The 19,835-nt window shown below is 35.8% G+C and overlaps 1 protein-coding gene across 1 annotated transcript in view; it reads left to right on the top strand.

The window, feature by feature from the left end:
• The first annotated feature begins 1,313 nt into the window (after positions 1–1,313).
• Positions 1,314–19,835, top strand: part of VPS13B (vacuolar protein sorting 13 homolog B) — an 843,987-nt gene continuing 825,465 nt past the window's right edge. The window contains exons 1-2 of the mRNA XM_047842688.1: positions 1,314–1,424; positions 3,889–3,980. The gene's annotated coding sequence lies outside the window, so the exon portion shown is untranslated. The remainder of the gene's footprint in view (positions 1,425–3,888; positions 3,981–19,835) is intronic.

Raw genomic sequence — 19,835 nt, forward strand, 5'->3', positions numbered from 1 at the left:
GGCTCTGAGCTGTTAGCACGGAAACTGATGCAGGGCTTGAACTCACACTGAGATCATGACCTGAGCTGAAGTCTGACACTTAACCTACTGAGCCACCCAGGTGCCCCAAAGCTAATCAATTTCAATCCCCTGGGTGGCATCCAAGAATATGCATTGTTAACTAACTCCCTAAATTGATTTGTGCATTAAGGTTTGGGAACCACTAATCTCATCGCATTGCTTCATATTACAGGTGAGGAAATAATATCAGAAAAGTCAAGTGATTTGGCCAAAGTGACATAACCAGTCAGAGGCAGGAACTGGACTCAAATCCTTTGACTCCCAGATTAGAATTTTTTCAACTATAAATAGTTTGTGTCTATTTGTAAATTCTCAATAAGCCTCAATGAAAGAGAGAAATTTGAGTTCTTTGTTCCTTGACATTCCCCCCGAATTTAATACTAATAATTTGCCATTGGTGAGTTCCTAGTACTTGCTAAGTAAGCTGCTGCCTTGGAATTTAGGGAATATCAACTATAGATGCTTGTGGACAAAAGGATTTTGTTATCTTGTTACTGTCCCATTCACATCACAATAAGACAAGCAAAATCATTTATCAACAAGAATGTGTATTCATTTTTCTTAAATCACAGGAGAACAATAAAAGGTAAACAGAAAATCCTGCTACCAGTGTTAAACAAGAATATCCCACCATCTATAACAACATACCATATGGTATTTCCCTACCTTGTTCAGTATTTCACCTAACAATTTATTGCTAGGCGTCTTGGCAGCAAGCTGTGCAAGTTGAAGTGGAATCTGATTGAGGTGAGTTAATTAATGTGGTGGCAGCTTGGAATGTTGTCCAGCTGCCAGTGAGAATTATGTTTGTTTGCCTTTGGCCCAAGTGTGAAATGGCTGGCTGTTGATTTCAGAAGTGTGAGTGTACATTTTTATATCTCACACGAATGAATACATTTTTTGTATCCTACACATTTGGGGAAATGCTAAAATTTATTGGGTAATGTTATTTACCACTTGTGTGGCAGAAAGAGAAAAGTGGAATTTCGCCCCAGAGGTTGACTTTGCATCTGTAGAAAAAGCAAAAGCAGGTGGCATATAAATCCACGAACAGGTAAATAAGCCATCTGAAATTAGGTCATCTGGGCTAATGTTTTCAGGAATAAGTTTTAAAAGGAGGTAAGCAAAATTTGAACCAGAAAAGAATAACTTTTGTAATGATAAAAGGATTCTGAAAGTAGAAAACATAATTTTAAATTTCCCTTGAAAGGAATGGCTTTTGAATTTACTACTTAGTTACATTTAGAATTTTTATTTTCTTTTCACCAAACACAACCTTCTATTGAAGACATCAGCTCTCTGTGCAATCTTCCTTTCTATCAATAAAGGTGGCGGGATTCCTGTGACGAGTTTTTGATGTAAAGGTACTGTATCACTTTGGCCATTGTTACTGATATGAGCAAGGGTTCTCCAACTCAGGTAGTCAGTAACTGACACTAAGCCAGCACAGTTCAAAGTACATTCGAAGGTGTCAGATATTACTGTTCTCCTATTTTTTCTATGTAAAATACTATTAAGATATAGTGATGACAAAAGTTTACTTTAGTAGATTAAGGATATGAATACTTAAAATTTTAATATATACATACGTTTATTTCTTTTCATATTTTGAAGACTAAAACTAAAGGAAATGGCAGGCAGGAGATATAAGACCAAATAATACAAAGAAACATTTGCAAACCTAACAAAACAAGGATTACCAGAAAGCCTTTTTGATGATAAAAAGATTTTCTTAAATTTTGATGTTGCCATGAGCATATTAACAAAACTTAAAATAAAAGTGTTTACCTGTTGGAAGATACTAAACAAAATTAGTTTGTCAAGTAAAACTCTAGCAAAAACAGTATTTTAAATGTAGACTGTAGAAGTGTAGAGAAAAAAAAACACAATGCAGTACTTACCTTCTAAAAGCTTTTTTTTTGAGACAGAGAGACAGAACATGTGCATGTGCACAAGCTGGGGGGAGAGAGAGAGAGAGAGAGAGAGAGAGAGAGAGAGAGAGAGAGAGGGAGGAGGGAGGGGGAGAAAGAGAGAGGATCGTAATTTAAGCGGGCAACACTCTCAGCACAGAGACCAAGACAGGGCTGTATCCCACGACCCTGGGATCATGACCTGAGCTGAAACCAAGAGTTGGAGGCTCAAGTGACCGGCCACCCAAGTGCCCTTTTCCTCCCAAAAGCTTTTAATCTAAGAAAATATGATGAGAGGGGTGCCTGGGTGGCTCAGTTGGTTAAGCATCCAACTTTGGCTTAGGTCATGATCCCATGGTTCATGAATTTGAGCCCTACGTAGGGTTCTGTGCTGACAGCTCAGAGCCTGGAGCCTGCTTCAGATTCTGTGTCTCCCTCTCTCTCTCTGCCCCTCCCCCATGTGTGCTCTGTGTGTCTCTCTCTTTCTCAAAAATGAATAAACATTAAAAAAATTTTTTTTAAGATAATATGATGACAGTTTTAAAACTTTTATTCAGATAGGTGAGTGGTACTTTGAGCTTTTGATTTTATTTTTTTGGAAGGTAGAGAAAAGTAATTAAAAAATGTTTATTTATTCATTTTGAGAGAGAAGGAGAGTGCAAGCAGGGGAGGGGCAGAAAGAGAGGAGAGAGAGAGAATCACAAGCAGGCTCTGTACTCTCAGTGCTGAGCCTGATGTGGTGCTCCATTTCATAAACGTGAGATCTGACCTGAGCCAAAATCAAGGGTTAGATGCTTAACGGACTGAGCCACCCAGGGACCCCAAGAAAGGTAATTTTTTTGATCACATGCTAAATAATAGAATATGATAATGTTTCCTTCCCCCCTCCCTGCCCCGAGGGTATTTGCTATAGTGTTATTTATGATGCTTTTCCTATGCTAAAAATTTTTAGTAGTAGAAGGATTGTTATAATTATATGCAGTTAGCTACTGGTTACTTTCTTATTTTTCTTTATTTGATACGGCAACTTAAAATATGAGAGAGACATTTTGTGCCTACCTTTCACAACCCTGGTAAATATCATTGTACTTTTCACATTATAGTGTTATCATATCCTTGACCTTTCAGGCCAAAGTAAGCCTCTGAGTCTTGTTTTAGATTACATTACTGTCAGAGTGAATAAGAAATCAGACATTTTAATCTAATATACACCCTATGAGTATCTCATAAGATCAAACCCTATCACAGATAGCTGACCTGAGAATGAACTTTTATAAATTATTTAGTTGCTATTAACATTTTTTAAATTTAATTTTGCATAGATATGCTAGATAAATGTTTCCCCTTAAACTTTTCTGATGGTTATGGTATGTTTACAAGTATGTAATAACGATGGAGAATACTTTTGTCCCAAATTTGATTGTTGCTCTCACATAAACTTTACATTTACAAAGTTAACATATTAAATACTATTGGTGAGATGCTAAGCTTAAAAAAAAGTAGGTTTATTTTAGAAAAATTAGGGCCAATTAATTAATACAAATATTAATGAAGTGTCCTCAAATAATTTTAACATCAGATTAAAATAACACTACATTATAGGTTTTCAAAACACTATGAAAAAATCATATACTTTCTATGTAAAAAATGGTACATCAATGAGGAATGATATAAGTTCAAATAAATCAGTTCTGTGTCATAGGTAATTTATAAGAAGTTTTCACTGCCTTTAGTTTTTGAGTTCTGCCTTCACTTTGGGCAGTTTCTTAAGTTCTGTGTGATAACATTTGAATTATTTAATGCTAAATGTTAAAATTATTGAAATTAAAAATTATTCTCATCTTAGTGAACTTAAGATTTTATTAAGCATCAAGAATTAATTCAAATGCTTCTTCATTTTTCCATCTGCTCTTTTCAGATATAAGTGGATTAGTGAAGTAATAGAATCATGGATTCATAGAACTTTAGATGTTGAAGAGACTTCAGGTTTTTCAGTCTGTGAAATATAAGGTGAGTAAACCTATGTCTAGAGATTTAAAGAGACTTGCTGAAAGATCATGAAGCAAATCATGGATGAAGCCAGGTTTGGGACTCAGATCTGTAGGTCCAGTGTGCTTTCCACCTGCATTAAAAATTGTCCTTGGGGCGCCTGGGTGGCGCAGTCGGTTGAGCGTCCGACTTCAGCCAGGTCACGATCTCGCAGTCCGGGAGTTCGAGCCCCGCGTCGGGCTCTGGGCTGTTGGCTCAGAGCCTGGAGCCTGTTTCCGATTCTGTGTCTCCCTCTCTCTCTGCCCCACCCCCGTTCATGCTCTGTCTCTCTCTGTCCCAAAAATAAATAAACGTTGAAAAAAAAAAAAATTAAAAAAAAAAATTGTCCTTAATTACCATATATTTAATTTCTTAGAACAGTTTTAGGTTTATAGGAAGATTCTGAAGATAGTTCAGAGACTTCTCCTTTACCCCACATCCATTCTCCCTTATTATTAACATTATGCAATAGTGTGGTATATTTGTCACCATCAATGAACCCATATTGGTTCATTATTATTATTAACATTTATTTATAATTTTGAGGGAGAGAGTGCATATGTGCTGGAGGGGCAGAGAGAGAGGGAGAGAGAGAATCCCAAGCAGGTTCTTCACTGTCAGTGCAGAGTCCAATGTGGGGCTCCAACTGATGAGCCATGAGACCATGACCTGAGCCAAAATCAAGATGCTTAACGCATAGAGTCACCCAGGTGCCCCCTTGGTCCATTATTATTAACTAAAGTTCATATGCTTTCAGATTTCATTACTTTTTACCTAATGTTCTTTTTCTGTTCTAAGATTCCATTCCAGACCCCATATTACATTGGGTTGTCATGTCCCCTATGTTCCTCTTGTTTATGACAATTTTTCAGACTTTTCTTGTTTTCAATGACCTTGACAGTTTTGAAAAGTACTGTCAGGTATGTTGTAGACTGTCCCTCATTTGAGATTTGGCTTATGTTTTTCTCATGATTAGATTTGTTCTGGGTTTTTAGGAGAAAGTCCACAGAGGTAAAGTGCCATTATTATCTATCATATCAAGGATATATACTATCACTGTGACTTATCACTTTTGGTGTTGACCTGCATTGGATGGTAGTGTCTGTCAGGTTTTTCCATTATAAAGTTACTCCCCCTGCCCTTTTCCACCTTTTCATACTATACTCTTTGGAAGAATTTACTATGTGCAGCTCACACTTAGGGAGGGAGGAGTTATGCTCCTATTCCTTGAGGGTGGAGTATATGCATAAATTATTTGGAATTCTCCTGCAAAGGAGATCTGTATCTTCTCCCTCATTAATTTATTCCTGTATTCAATTTATTAAACTCAGTATAGGCTCAAGGATATTTATTTTATGTTCTGAGTTATAATCTAAGTATTCCCCACTTTTTGGAAGTTGACATTACATTACTTCATTTTTTACAAGAGACCTACATCAGTACCTTTCTTGCTAACTGAAAGAAATCCAAAGAGGATTTTCATATTTACACAAAAAGGCAAAAAGCGAAAATAGCATTCAGCATTTGTTTTTCAGCGAGCTGCTATAGAGGCAGTGGGCACCCTGAGCAGGGAGAGTAACACTGTCAAGTCCTTCCCAGAAACTACACCCAGCATTTCAGCATCAGGGTACTGTAGCTTTGAATTCTGTCTGTGAGCATCTGTGCTTTATCTCTATTTATTTTGTGCATTCGTTAGCAAGGTGTGCCCTAAGATATCAGAAAAGCTGAAGAGAAGTTATTTTTTGGTCTGAGAACTCTCAAGATTTTTTCCACATAATTAATGGTATTTGCTTCTTCACTTTACACCATTTTGGCTTACAAAAAAGGTTTCATGGGAACGTTCTACTTTTGGACAGCAGGGGAAACCTGTGCTACTCTGTTTAGATCTTTGCTCAAATTGTTCCTGCTTTGGCCGTTGAGAGCTCTTGCAGTTGGCTCCTATGCCTCTTTGACATCCCCCTATTACTGTGTGCGTGTGTGTTACTTCCTTACTCTGGAACTATAAGATGCTCCAGGCTCATTTTATATTTCCTGCCTCAGTCCTAAAATTAGCCAGGTCTCCAAGGAGCTCTGAGACCTTTTATTGGAAAATGGTATTAGAAACCAGGAGGTAGGCACTAGGTGTGATTGTTGCTTATTGCTGTGTCATTGCATCTAGGCTCTCTCAAGTGACAAAGAAAGGACATATATGAATGATACCAGCTCATGTACATACATATATCTGTAAATATTTATTTATGTAACCAGCTCTATATAAAGTTAAACATGAATTCATACTGACAGCTCCAAATCTAATTCAGTATATCTTTTTTAAAGTTCTTTTATTTAGTTTTATATTGCAAATGTAATATATTCTTTTTTATTGAGGTAATGTTCATATAACATAGGATTAACCATTTTAAAGTATATAATTCAGTGGTACTTACAGTATTTTAACAGTCAGGTACCACCTCTATTTAATTCAAAAACATCTTCATCATCCCCAAAGAAAATCTCTTGAACAATTAAGCAGTCACTTTCTATTCCTCTCTTTCTCCGCCCCTGGCAACCACTAATCTGCTTTCCTTCTCTGTGGATTTAAATATTCTGGGTATTTGAAATAAATGGAATCATACATGATGTGATCTTTAATATTCTTTTTTTTTTTAATGTTCTTTCACTTAGCATAATATTGTGACGTTCATCCATGTGGTAGAAAGTATCAGAATGCCATTCTTTTTTATTGAGGAATAATATTTATATATATATATATATATATATATATATATATATATATATACACACACACACACACACCACATTTTTGTTTATCCGTTTATATGTTGGTAGACATTTGGGTTGCTTCCATATTTTGGCTATTATGAATACTACTCCATGAATATAGGTATATAAGTTTCTGTTTGAGTCTCTTTCAGTTCTTTTGGGTATCTACCTAGGAATGGAATTGCTCAGTCATATGGTAAATCTATATTTCATTTTTTTAGAAACTTGCCATACTGTTTTCAGGGCAGCTGCACCATTTTACATTCCCACAAGCAATGTACAAGTGCTACGTTCTACATATGCTTATCAATACTGTTTTTTAAAATTATAGCTCTCTTAATTGTTGTGAAGTGGTATCTCATTGTGGATTTGATTTGCATTTCCCTAATGATGTATGATATTGAGCATCTTTTCATGTGCTTATTGGTTATTTGTGTGTCTTCTTTGGAGAAATGTTTTTTCAAGTCTTTTGCCCATTTTTAAATTGGGTTGTTGATCTTTTTGTTGTTGAGCTGTAAGAGTTCTTTATGTATTCTAGATATTAAACACTTATCAGATATATTATTTGTAAATATTTTATTTTATTCTTTGGGTTCTTTTGAATCCTTGATAGTGTTCTTTTCTGCACCAAAGTTTTAAATTTCAATGAAGTTCCACAATGTATTTTTTTCCTTTCATTGCCTATGCTTTTGGTATCATATTTAAGAAACTATTGTCAGTTTCCATTGAAACTGGTTAAAATCAGTTAACCACTGTTGTGAATATTTAGACCTGGGCTCTCAATTCTATTCCACTGGCCTATGTGTGTATCTTTATGCCACTACTACACTGTTTTGAATACTGTAGCTTTTTTTTTTAACGTTAGTAATTTATTTATTTATTTTTATTTTAATTCCAGTATGGTTAACACACAGTGTTATATTAGTTTCAGGTGTGCAATATAGTGATTCAACAATTGCATACATCACCCAGTGTTTATCACAAGTGCCTTCCTTAATCCCCATCACCTATTTCACCCATCCCCCCGTCCACCTCCCCAGTGGTAACCATCAGTTTATTCTCTATTTTTAAGAGTTTGTTTCTTGGTTTGTCTGTCTCTTTTTCTCCTCTTTGTTCATTTGTTTTGTTTCTCAAATTCCACATATGAGTGAAATCATATGGTATTTGTCTTTCTCTATTTCACTTAGCATTATACACTCTAGCTCCATCCCTGTCGTTGTCCATCCCTGTTGTTCTTTTTTATGGATGAGTAATATTCCACTGTATGTATGTATGTATGTATGTATGTATGTATGTATACCATATCTTTATCCATTTATCCATTAATGGACATTTGAGCTGCTTCTATAGTAGTTTGGATATTGTAAATAATGCTGCAATAAACACAAGAGTACATGTATCCCTTTGACTTAGTGTATTCTTTGGGTAAATACCCAGTAGTGCAATTGCTGGATCATAGGGTAGTTCTACTTTTAACTTTTTTAGGAACCTCCATACTGTTTTCCAGAGTGACTGTATGAGTTTGCATTCCCACCAGCAGTGCACAAGGGTTCCCCTTTCTTCACATCCTTGCCAACACTTGTCATTTCTTGAGTTGTTGATTTTAGTCATTTTGACAGGTGTGAGGTGATATCTCACTGTAGTTTTGGTATGCCTTTCTCTGATGATGAGTGATGTCTCAGCATCTTTTCATGTTTCTATTTGCTATCTGTATGTCTTTTGGAGAAATATCTGTTCCTGTCTTCTACCCATTTTTAAATTGGATTATTTATTTTTTGAGTGTTGAGTTGTATAAGTTCTTTATATATTTTGAATACTAATCCTTTATTGATTATGTCATTTCCAAATATCTTCTTCCATTCAGTAGATTGGAGTTTAGTTTTATTGATTGTTTCATTCATTGTGCAGAAGCTTTCTATTTTGATGAAGTCCCAATAATTTGCTTTTATTTCCTTTGCCTCAGGAGACATATCTAGAAAAATGTTGCTTTGGCTGATTGTCAGAGAAATTACTGCCTGGGTTCTCTTCCAGGATGTTTATAGTTTCAGGTCTTACATTTGGGTCATTAATCCATTTTGAATTGATTTCTATGTATGGTATAAGGAAGTGGTCCAGTTTCATTCTTTTGAATGTTGCTGTCCAGTTTTCCCAACACCATTTGTTGAAGAGACTTTTTCCCACTGGATATTCTTTACTCCCTTGTCAAAGATTAATTGACCATATAGCTGTGGGTTTATTTCTGGGTTTTCTGTTCTGTTCTATTGATCTGTGTGTCTTTTTTTATGCCAGAAGTATACTATTTTAATTACTACTGCTTTATAATATAACTTGAAGTCTGGAATTGTGATACCTCCAGTTTTGTTTTTCTTTTTCAAGATTGCTTTGGCTATTCAGGGTGTTTTGTGTTTCCATACAAATTTTAGGATTGTTTGCTCTAGTTCTGTGAAAAATGCTTTGGCATTTTGATAGGGATTGCATTAAATGTGTAGATTGATTCAGGTAGTATAGACATTTTAACAATATTTGTTCTTTCAACCCATGAGAATGGAATGTCTTTCCATTTCTTTGTGTCATCTTCCATATCTTTTATCAGCATTTTATAGTTTTCAGAGCACAGGCCTTTCATCACTTTGGTTATGTTTATTCCTACATATTTTATTGTTTTGGTGCAATTGTGAATGGGATTGTTTTCTTAATTTCTCTTTCTGCCACTTTATTATTAGTATACAGGAAACAACAGATTTCCGTAGATGGATATTGTACCCTGTGACTTCACTGAATTCATTTATGAGTTCTAGTAGTTTTTTGGTGGAGTCTTTAGGGTTTTTCTATATGTAGTAACATGTCATCTGCAAATAGTAAGAGTTTTACTTTTTCTTTACTGATTTGGATGCCTTTTTATTTCTTTGTGTTGTCTAATTGCTGTGGTTAGGACTTTCAGTATTATGTTGAATAAAAGTGGTGAGAGTGGACATCTTGCTCTTCACCTTAGGGAAAAAGCTCTCAGTTTTTCACCACTGAGTATGATGTTGGATGTGAGTTTTTCATATAAGGCCTTTATTATGTTGAGATATGTTCCCTCTAGGCCTGCTTTGCAGAGAGTTTTTATCATGAATTGCTGATGTACTTTGTGGAATATTTTTTATGCATCTATTGAAATGATCATATGATTTTTGCCCTTTCTCTTATTGATGTGACATATCACATTGATTGTTTGATGAATTTTGAAACACCTTTGATTCCCAGGAATAAATCCTGCTTGATTGTGGTGTATGATTTTTTCTTTTTCTTTTTTCTTTTTTTTTTATGAAATTTATTGACCAATTGGTTTCCATACAACACCCAGTGCTCATCCCAAAAGGTGCCCTCCTCAATACCCATCACCCACCCTCTCCTCCCTCCCACCCCCCATCAACCCTCAGTTTGTTCTCAGTTTTTAACAGTCTCTTATGCTTTGGCTCTCTCCCATTCTAACCTCTTTTTTTTTTTTTCCTTCCCCTCCCCCATGGGTTCCTGTTAAGTTTCTCAGGATCCACATAAGAGTGAAACCATATGGTATCTGTCTTTCTCTGTTGGTGTATGATTTTTTAATGTATTGTTGCATTCAGTTTGCTACTGTTTTATTGAGGATATTTTCATCTATATTCATGAGAGATATTGGCTTGTAATTCACTGTTTTTGTGGTGTCTTTATCTGTTTTTGGTATCAGTGTGATACTGGACTCATAGAATGAATTTGGAAGTTTTCCCTCTTCTTTTATTTTTTGGAATAGTTTGAAAAGAATAGGTATTAACTCTTCCTTAAGTATATTGTAGAATTTGCCCATGAAACCGTCTGGTCCTGGAGTTTTGGTTTTGGGGAGTTGTTTTTTTTTTTTTTTTTTTTTTTTTTTTTACAATTCAATTTCACTGCTGGTAATTGATCTGTTCAAATTTTCTATTTCTTCCTGCTTTTTTTTTTTCAATGTTTATTTATTTTTGGGACAGAGAGAGACAGAGCATGAACGGGGGAGGGGCAGAGAGAGAGGGAGACACAGAATCGGAAACAGGCTCCAGGCTCTGAGCCATCAGCCCAGAGCCCGACGCGGGGCTCGAACTCGGACCGCGAGATCGTGACCTGGCTGAAGTCGGACGCCCAACCGACTGCGCCACCCAGGCGCCCCTTCTTCCTGCTTTTTAAAAAAAACCTTATTTATTCATTTCTTTTTGGTAATGTCTACACCCAACATGGGGCTTGAACTCACAACCCCAAGATCAAGAGTCATAATTGTCTTCTGACTAAGCTAGCTAGGTGCCCCTATTTCTTCCTGCTTTAGTTTTGGTAGGTTGTGTGTTTCTAGGAGTTTATCCATTTCTTCTAGGTTGTCCAATTTGTTGGCATTCAGTTTTCATAATAATCTGTTACAATTGTTTATAGTTCTGTAATGTTGGTTGTTATTTCTCCGCTGTCATTAGTGATTTTATTTGGGTTCTCTCTCTCTCTCTTTTTAATGAGTCTGGCTAAAGGTTTACCTATTTTGTTGATCTTTTCAGAGAACCAACTCCTAGTTTCATTGATCTGTTCTATTTTTTTTTTAATTTTTTTTTTCAAACGTTTTTTATTTATTTTTGGGACAGAGAGAGACAGAGCATGAACAGGGGAGGGGCAGAGAGAGAGGGAGACACAGAATCGGAAACAGGCTCCAGGCTCTGAGCCATCAGCCCAGAGCCCGGCGCGGGGCTCGAACTCCCGGACCGCGAGATCGTGACCTGGCTGAAGTCGGACGCTTAACCGACTGCGCCACCCAGGCGCCCCTGTTCTATTATTTTTTTAGTTTCTGTGTCATTTATTTCTACTCTATTATTTATTATTTCCTTCCTTTTGCTGGTTTAGGGTTTTATTTGTTCTTCTTTTTCTAGCTCTATTAGGTGTAAGTTTAGGTTGTATATTTGAGATTTTTCTTACTACTTGATGTAGACTAGTATTGCTGTAAACTTCCCTTTTAGAACCAGTTTTGCTGCATCGCAAAGGTTTTGGATCATTGTGTTTTCATTTTCATTTGTTTCCATGTACATTTATTCTTTGATTTCCTGGTTGACCCATTCTTTGTTTAGTGGCATGATTTTTAATCTCCATGTATTTGTGCTCTTTTCGGATTTTTTTCTTGTGGCTGATTTCTAGTTTCATAGTGTTGTGGTCAGAAAAGATGTATGGGATGACTTCGGTTTTTTTGAATTTATTGAGGCTAGTTTTGTGGCCTAATATGTGACCTATTCTGGAGAATGTTCCATGTTTACTTGAAAAGAATGTGTATTCTGTTGTTTTAGGCTGGAATACCCTGAATGTCTGTTAAATCCATCTGGTCCAGTGTGTCATTCAAAGCCACTATTTCCTTGTTGATTTTCTGTTTGAATAGTCTGTTTTTTGATGTAAGTTTGGTGTTATAGTCCCCTACTGTTATATTACTATTGATTAATTCCTTTATGTTTGTTATTAACTGTTTTATGTATTGGGTGCTTTCATGTTAGGGGCGTAAATATTTACAATTTTTAGATCTTTGTGCTGGATTGTCCCCTTTATTATTATATAGTGTCCTTCTTTGTCTCTTGTCTTTGTTTTAAAGTCTATTTTGTCTGATATAAGTATTGATTCCAGGCTTCTTTTGACATCCATTTGCATGATAAATATTTCTGTATCCCCCTTATTTTCAATCTGCAGGTGACTTTCTATGTGAAATGAAATGAGTCTCTTGTAGACAGCACATAGATAGTCTTATTTTTTAATCTGTTTGGACACCCTATGTCTTTTCATTGGAGCATTCAGTCCATTTACATTCAAAGTAATTATTGATCTGGGTGCCTGCCTGGCTCAGTTGGTGGAGCATGAGGCTCTTAATCTTGGGGGTGAGTTTGAACCCCACGTTGTGTGTAGAGATTACTTAAAAATAAAATCTTAAAAAAGCACGCAGTACTTATTGATAGGTATGGATTTATTGCCATTTTGTCACTTGCTTTGTGGTTGTTTCTACAGATTTTTTCTGATCCTTTCTTCTTTTGGTTTGTTGGCTTTCTTTAGTGCTATACTTGGATTCTTTTTCTTTATTCTTTGCATACCTGTTACTGGTTTTTGATTTGTGGTTACCATTAGGTTTTTAAATTTTATTTATTTTTTAAATTTACATCCAAGTTAGTGACCATATAGTGCAACAATGATTTCAGGAGTAGATTCCTTAATGCCCCTTACCCATTTAGCCCATCCTCCCTCCCACAAGCCCTCCAGTAACCCTGTTTGTTCTCTATATTTAAGAGTCTCTTACGTTTTGTCCCCCACCCTGTTTTTATATTATTTTTGGTTTCCTTCCCTTATGTTCTTCTGTTTTGTCTCTTAAAGTCCTCATATAAGTGAAGTCATATCTTACTTGTCTTTCTCTGGCTGACTAATTTCACTTAGCGTAACACTCTCTAGTTCCATCCACGTAGCTGCAAATGGCAAGATTTCATTCTTTTTGATTGCTGAGTAATACTCCATTGTGTGTGTGTGTGTGTGTGTGTGTGTGTGTGTGTGTGTGTGTGTATATATATATATATATATATATATATATATATATGCCAGATCTTCTTTATCCATTCATCCATCGATGGACATTTGGGCTCTTTCCATACTTTGGCTATTGTCAATAGTGCTGCTATAAACATTGGGGTATGTGTGCCCCTTCAAAACAGCATACCTGTATCCCTTGGATAAATACCTAGTAGTGCACTTGCTGGGTCATAGGGTAGTTCTGTTTTTAGTTTTTTGAGGAAACTCCGTACTGTTTTCCAGAGTGGCTGCCCCAGTTTGCATTCCTACCAGCAGTGGAAAAGAGATCCTCTTTCTCCTCATTCTCGCCAACATCTGTTGTTGCCTGAGTTGTTAATATTAGCCATTCTGACAGGTGTAAGGTGGTATCTCATTGTGGTTTTGATTTGTATTTCCCTGATGATGAGTGATGTTGAGAATTTTTTCATGTGTTGGTTTGGAGAAGTGTCTATTCATGTCTTCTGCCCATTTCTTCACTGGGTTATTTGTTTTTTGGGTGTTGAGTTTGATAACTTCTTTATAGATTTTGGATACTAACCCTTTATATGAGATGTTGTTTGCAAATATCTTCTCCCATTCCGTCAGCTGCCTTTTAGTTTTGCTGATTGTTTCCTTCGCTGGGAATAAGCTTTTTATTTCAGTGAGGTCCCAATAGTTCATTTTTGCTTTTGTTTCCCTTGCCTCCAGAGATGTGTTGAGTAAGAAGTTGCTGTGGCCAAGGTTAAGGAGGTTTTTGCTTGTTTTCTCCTCGAGGATTTTGATGGCTTCCTGTCTTACGTTTAGGTCTTTCATCCATTTTGAGTTTGTTTTTGTATATGGTGTAAGAAAGTGGTCCAGGTTCATTTTTCTGCTGCATGTCGCTGTCCAGTTTTCCCAGCACCACTTGCTGAAGAGATGGTCTTTATTCCATTGGATATTCTTTCCTGCCTTGTCAAAGATCAGTTGGCCATACGTTTGTGGGTCCTTTCTGGGTTCCTATTCTGTTCCATTGATCTGAGTGTCTGTTTTTGTGCCAGTACCATACTGTCTTGATGATTACAACTTTGTAGTACATCTTGAAGTCTGGGATTGTGATGCTTCCTGCTTTGGTTTTCTTTTTCAAGATTGCTTTGGCTATTTGGGGTGTTTTCTGGTTTCATACAAATTTTAGGATTGTTTGTTCTAGCTCTGTGAAGAGTACTGGTGTTATTTTGATAGGGATTGCATTGAATATGTAGATTGCTTTGGGTAATATTGACATTTTAATAATATTTGTTCTCATTCAGGAACATGGAATATTTTTCCATTTTTTTGTGTGTCTTGTCTTCTATTTCTTTCATAAGTTTTCTACAGTTATCAGTGTATAGATTTTTCACCTCTTTGGTTAGATTTATTCCTAGGTATTTTATGGGTTTTGGTGCAGTTGTAAATGGGATCTATTCTTTGATTTCTCTTTCTGTTGCTTCGTTCTTGGTGTATCAGAATGCAACTGATTTCTGTGCATTGATTTTATATCCTGCAACTTTGTTGAATTCATGGATCAGTTCTAGCAGTTTTTTGGTGGAATCTTTTGGGTTTTCCATATAGAGTATCATGTCATCTGTGAAAAGTGAAAGTGTGACCTCCTTTTGGCCGATTTGGATGCCTTTTATTTCTTTGTGTTGTTTGATTGCTGAGGTTAAGACTTCCAATGCTATGTTGAATAACAGTGGTGAGAGTGGACATCCCTGTCTTGTTCCTGACCTTAGGGGGAAAGCTCCCGGTTTTTCCCCTTTGAGGATGATATTAGCATTGGGTCTTTCATATATGGCTTTTATGATCTCAAGGTATGATCTTCCTATTCCTACTTTCTTGGGGGTTTTTATCAAGAAAAGATGCTATATTTTGATAAATGCTTTCTCTGCATCTATTGAGAAGAACATGTGGTTCTTGTCATTTCTCTTATTGTTGTGATGAATCACATTGATTGTTTTGTGGATATTGAACCAGCCCTACATCCCAGGTATAAATCCCACTTGGTTGTGGTGAATAATTTTTTTAATGTATTGTTGGATGTGGTTGGCTAATATCTTATTGAGGATTTTTGCATTAATATTCATCAGGGAAATTGGTATGTAGTTCTCCTTTTTAGTGGGGTCTTTGTCTGGTTTTGGAATCCAGGTAATCCTTGCTTCTTAGAATGAGTTTGGAAGTTTTCCTTCCATTTCTATTTTTTGGAACAGCTCCAAGAGAATAGGTGTTAACTCTTCCTTAAATGTTTGATAGAATTCCCCTGGAAAGCAATCTGGTCACGGTATCTTGTTTTTTTGGGAGACTTTTGATTACTAATTCGATTTCTTTACTGGTTTATGGGTCTGTTCAAATTTTCCATTTCTTCCTGTTTCAGTTTTGGTAGTTTATATGTTTCTAGGAACTTGTCCTTTTCTTCCAGATTTCTCATTTTATTGGCATATAATTTCTCATAATATTCTCTTATTATTATTTTTGCTGTGTTGGTGGTGATCTCTTCTCTTTCATTCTTGATTTGTTTGGGTCCTTTCCTTTTTCTTTTTGATCAAAGTGGCTAGTGATTTCTCAATTTTGTTATTTCTTTCAAAGAACCAGCTTCTGGTTTCATTGATCTGTTCCGGTTTTTTTGTTTGTTTTTTGCTCTTTTTTTTTTTTTTATAGCATTGATTTCTGCTCTAATCTTTGTTATTTCCTGTCTTCTGCTGGTTTGGGGTTTTATTTACTGTTCTTTTTCCAACTCTTTAAGGTGTAAGGTTAGGTTGTATATCTGAGACCTTTCTTTTTTCTTTAGGAAGGCCTGGATTGCTATATACTTTTCTCTTATGACCACCTTTGCTGAGTCCCAGAGGTTTTGGGCTGCAGTGTTATCATTTTCAATGGTTGCCATGTACTTTTTAATTTCTTCTTTAACTATTCAGTTATCTCATTCATTCTTTAGTAGGATGTTCTTTAGTCTCCAAGTATTTGTTATTTTTTCTTGTGGTTGACTTCGAGTTTCACAGTGTTGTGGTCTAAATATATGCACAGTATGGTCTTGATTTTTTTGTACTTGTTGAGGGCTGATTTGGGTCCCGTATGTGATCTACTCTGGAGAACATTCCATTTGCACTGGAGAAGAATGTATATTCCAGTGATTTAGGATGAAGTGTTCTGAATATATCTGTTAAGTCAATCTCGTCCAGTGTGTCATTCAAAGCCATTGTTTCCTTGTTGATTTTCTGTTTAGATGACCTTATAATAGCCCCTAAGATATGATTAAAATTTTTATTTCTTAAAGACTTACTGTAAATGATTAAGAGAATCAACTGTGTGTAAATATATAAATGACTTTTGGAAAAAGTGGATTTATGATTCTTTGTAGGTGTGATTGTAAAGTTGAAAAATACTAGTCTAATTGATTAATTTTTTATCAAGTATATTTTGTACTATATAAAATACCTATGTATCCACTACTTTGTCAAATATTAATTTTTTCACTTATTTTTAAAGAAATTAAACATTACAGATACAGTTGAAGTACTCTGTATTTCCTTCTCTCTGTTTAAATTATCTTGAATTTGGTATTTCTCTTTGTCATGAAAGTATTCACACTCTAAATATATCTGTAGCTATCACAATATATAGCATTTCTAGGAATGCTATATATATATATATATACACACACACACACACACACATATCTATGTATATATATGTATATTTGTATGCGTTTATATATACAATTGTATACATAGCAAATATATCTATACATGTGATACGTTATACTGTTATTTATTTCTTCTCAATGTTACATTTTTAAGATTTATTAATGTTGAAAAATTTGGCTTTATTTAGTGTTTTGTCAACTGTTGTAAACCATTAGTAAGTCACAGTATCAATTTCATAAATATAGTCAACTGAGTTTTGAAAAAGGAGCAAAGGCAATACTATGGAGCAAAGATACCCTTTTCAACAAATGGTGCTAAAGCAACTGGACATCCACATGCAAAAAAGAAATAAATCTAGACACAGGTCTTACAGCATTCATAAAAATTAACTCAAAACTGATTCAAAACCTAAATGTAAGTGATAAAACCCCTAGAAGATAAGAGGAAAAAATCTAGATGATCTCGGTTATGGTGAATACATTTTATTTTATTTTTTTTTTATTTTTAATGTTTATTTATTTTTGAGAGAGAGAGAGACAGAGTGCAAGTGGGGGAGGGTCAGAGAGAGAGGGAGACCCAGAATCCAAAGGAGGCTCCAGGCTCTGAGCTGTCAGCACAGAGCCTCATGTGGGGCTCGAACTCAAAAATTGCAGGATAGTGACTTGAGCTGAAGTTGGATGCTTAACCCATTAAGCCACCCAGGCACCCCTGAAGACTTTTTAGATACAACACAAAGACATGATTCTTGAAAAAACAATTGACAAGCTAGAATTCATTGAAATTAAAAACTTCTGCTCTGCACAAGAGAATCTCATGAGAATGAGAGGACAAACCACAAAGAAAAAATATTTGCAAAACACACACCCGATAAAAGACTTTTACATAATATATACAAAGAACTCTTAACACTCAAAAATTAAAAAAAATATTAACCAAAAAAAAAAAAAAGGGCACCTGGCTGGCTCAGTCGGTTAGGTGTCTAACTTTGGCTCAGGTCATGATCTCATGGTCTGTAGGCTCAAGCCCCATGTGAGGCTCTGTGCTGACAGCTCAGAGCCTGAAGCCTGCTTCAGATTCTGCATCTCTTTCTCCCTCTGCCCCTCCCCACTCACCCTCTGTCTCTGTCTCTCTCTCTCTCTCAAAAGTAAATAAACATTAAAAAAATTTTTTTTTAAAAAAACAAATAACTCTTAACATTCAACAATAAGAAAATGAACAACCTGATTAAAAAATGAGCAAAACCATGAAAAGACAACTCACCAAAGAAGATATGCAGATGGCAAATAAGCATATGAAAAGATGTTTAACGTTCTATGTCATTAGGGAATTGCAAATTAAAACAATAAGGTACAAGTAAACATCTAATAGAATGGCCAAGACCTGGTAAACTGAGAACATGAAATGCTGGCAAGGATATGGAGCAACGGGAACTCTCATTCATTGTTGCTGGAAAAGCAAAATATACACTTTGTTATTTATTTATTTATGTATGTATGTATGTATGTATGTATGTATGTAGTGTGAGCAGGGGAAAGAGACAGAGGGAGAAGCAGAGAGAATCTCAAGCAGACTCCACACTCAGCATAGAGCCAGACATGGGGCTTGATCCCATGACCCTGGGATCATGACCTGATCCAAAATCGAGAGTCAGATGCTCAACTGATTGGGCCACCCACGTGCCCCACAATAATACACTTTGGAAAATAGTTTGGCAGTTTCTTACAAAACTAAACCTACTCTTACTGTGTGATTCAGCAATGGTGCTCATTAGCATTCATCCAAAGGAGCTGAGAACTTATGTCCACACAATAATGTCCACATATGGATACTTACAGCAGCTTTATTCCTAATTGACCAAACTTGGAAGCAAACAAGATGTCCTTCAATAGGTAAATGGATAAACTGTGGTACATCCATACAATGGAATATTACTCCATGCTGAAAAGAGCTATCAAGCAATGAGAAGACATGGAGGAAACTTAAGTATATATTACTAAGTGAAAGAAGCCAATGTCAAAAGTCTACACACTATGTGATTTCAACAGTATGGCATTTTGGAAAAGGCAAAACTATGGAGACAGTAAAAAGTGCAGTGGTTGCCAGAAATTGGTGAAGGGAGAGAGGAACAGGCATAAAACATATTTAGGGCAGTGACACTATTATGTAAATGTTGGATACATGTCATTATACGTTTGTCAAAATCCATAGAACATGAACCCTACTATGGAGTTTGGATTATATGTCAGTGTAGGTTCACTGATTATAATAGATGTACCACTATGATGGTGGAGTCCATAGTTAGGAAAGTGTGTGTGTGTGGGGACAGGGAATATAGGGGAATCCTGTCCTTTTAGTTCAATTTTTATGTGAACCTACAACTGCTCTAAAGAATAGTTCATTAACTAAGAAAAGCAAAACTTGGGGCTGCTAGATAATTCAGTCAGTTAAGTGTTGAACTTTGGCTCAGGTCATGATCTCAAAGTTCGTGGGTTCGAGCCTCACATTGGGCTCTGTGCTGACAATTCAGAGCCTGGAGCCTGTTTTGGATTCTGTGTCTCTTTCTGTTCCTCTTCTGCTCACACACACTCTCTCTCTCTCAAAATACATAAAAATTAAAAAAAAAAAAGAAAAGCAAAACTTCACCTGACTCTGGAGTACTATTGCCTATATAACCAACCTGCCTCAAAGGTTTCTTGAGAAAATGTAAAACTTATTTTTTTTTGGAAAAAAAAATTACAATAAAAACACATAATAGGATATTGGGAAAGGCTGTTCATTTTGACATTAAAAGAAAACCATGAACAATGAATGAAACACACAAATAAAAAGTAATTGGGACGCCTGGGTGGCTCAGTTGGTTAAGCATCTGACTCTTGATTTG

Source organism: Prionailurus viverrinus, chromosome F2, assembly GCF_022837055.1.
Source record: "Prionailurus viverrinus isolate Anna chromosome F2, UM_Priviv_1.0, whole genome shotgun sequence".
Lineage (NCBI taxonomy): Eukaryota > Metazoa > Chordata > Mammalia > Carnivora > Felidae > Prionailurus > Prionailurus viverrinus.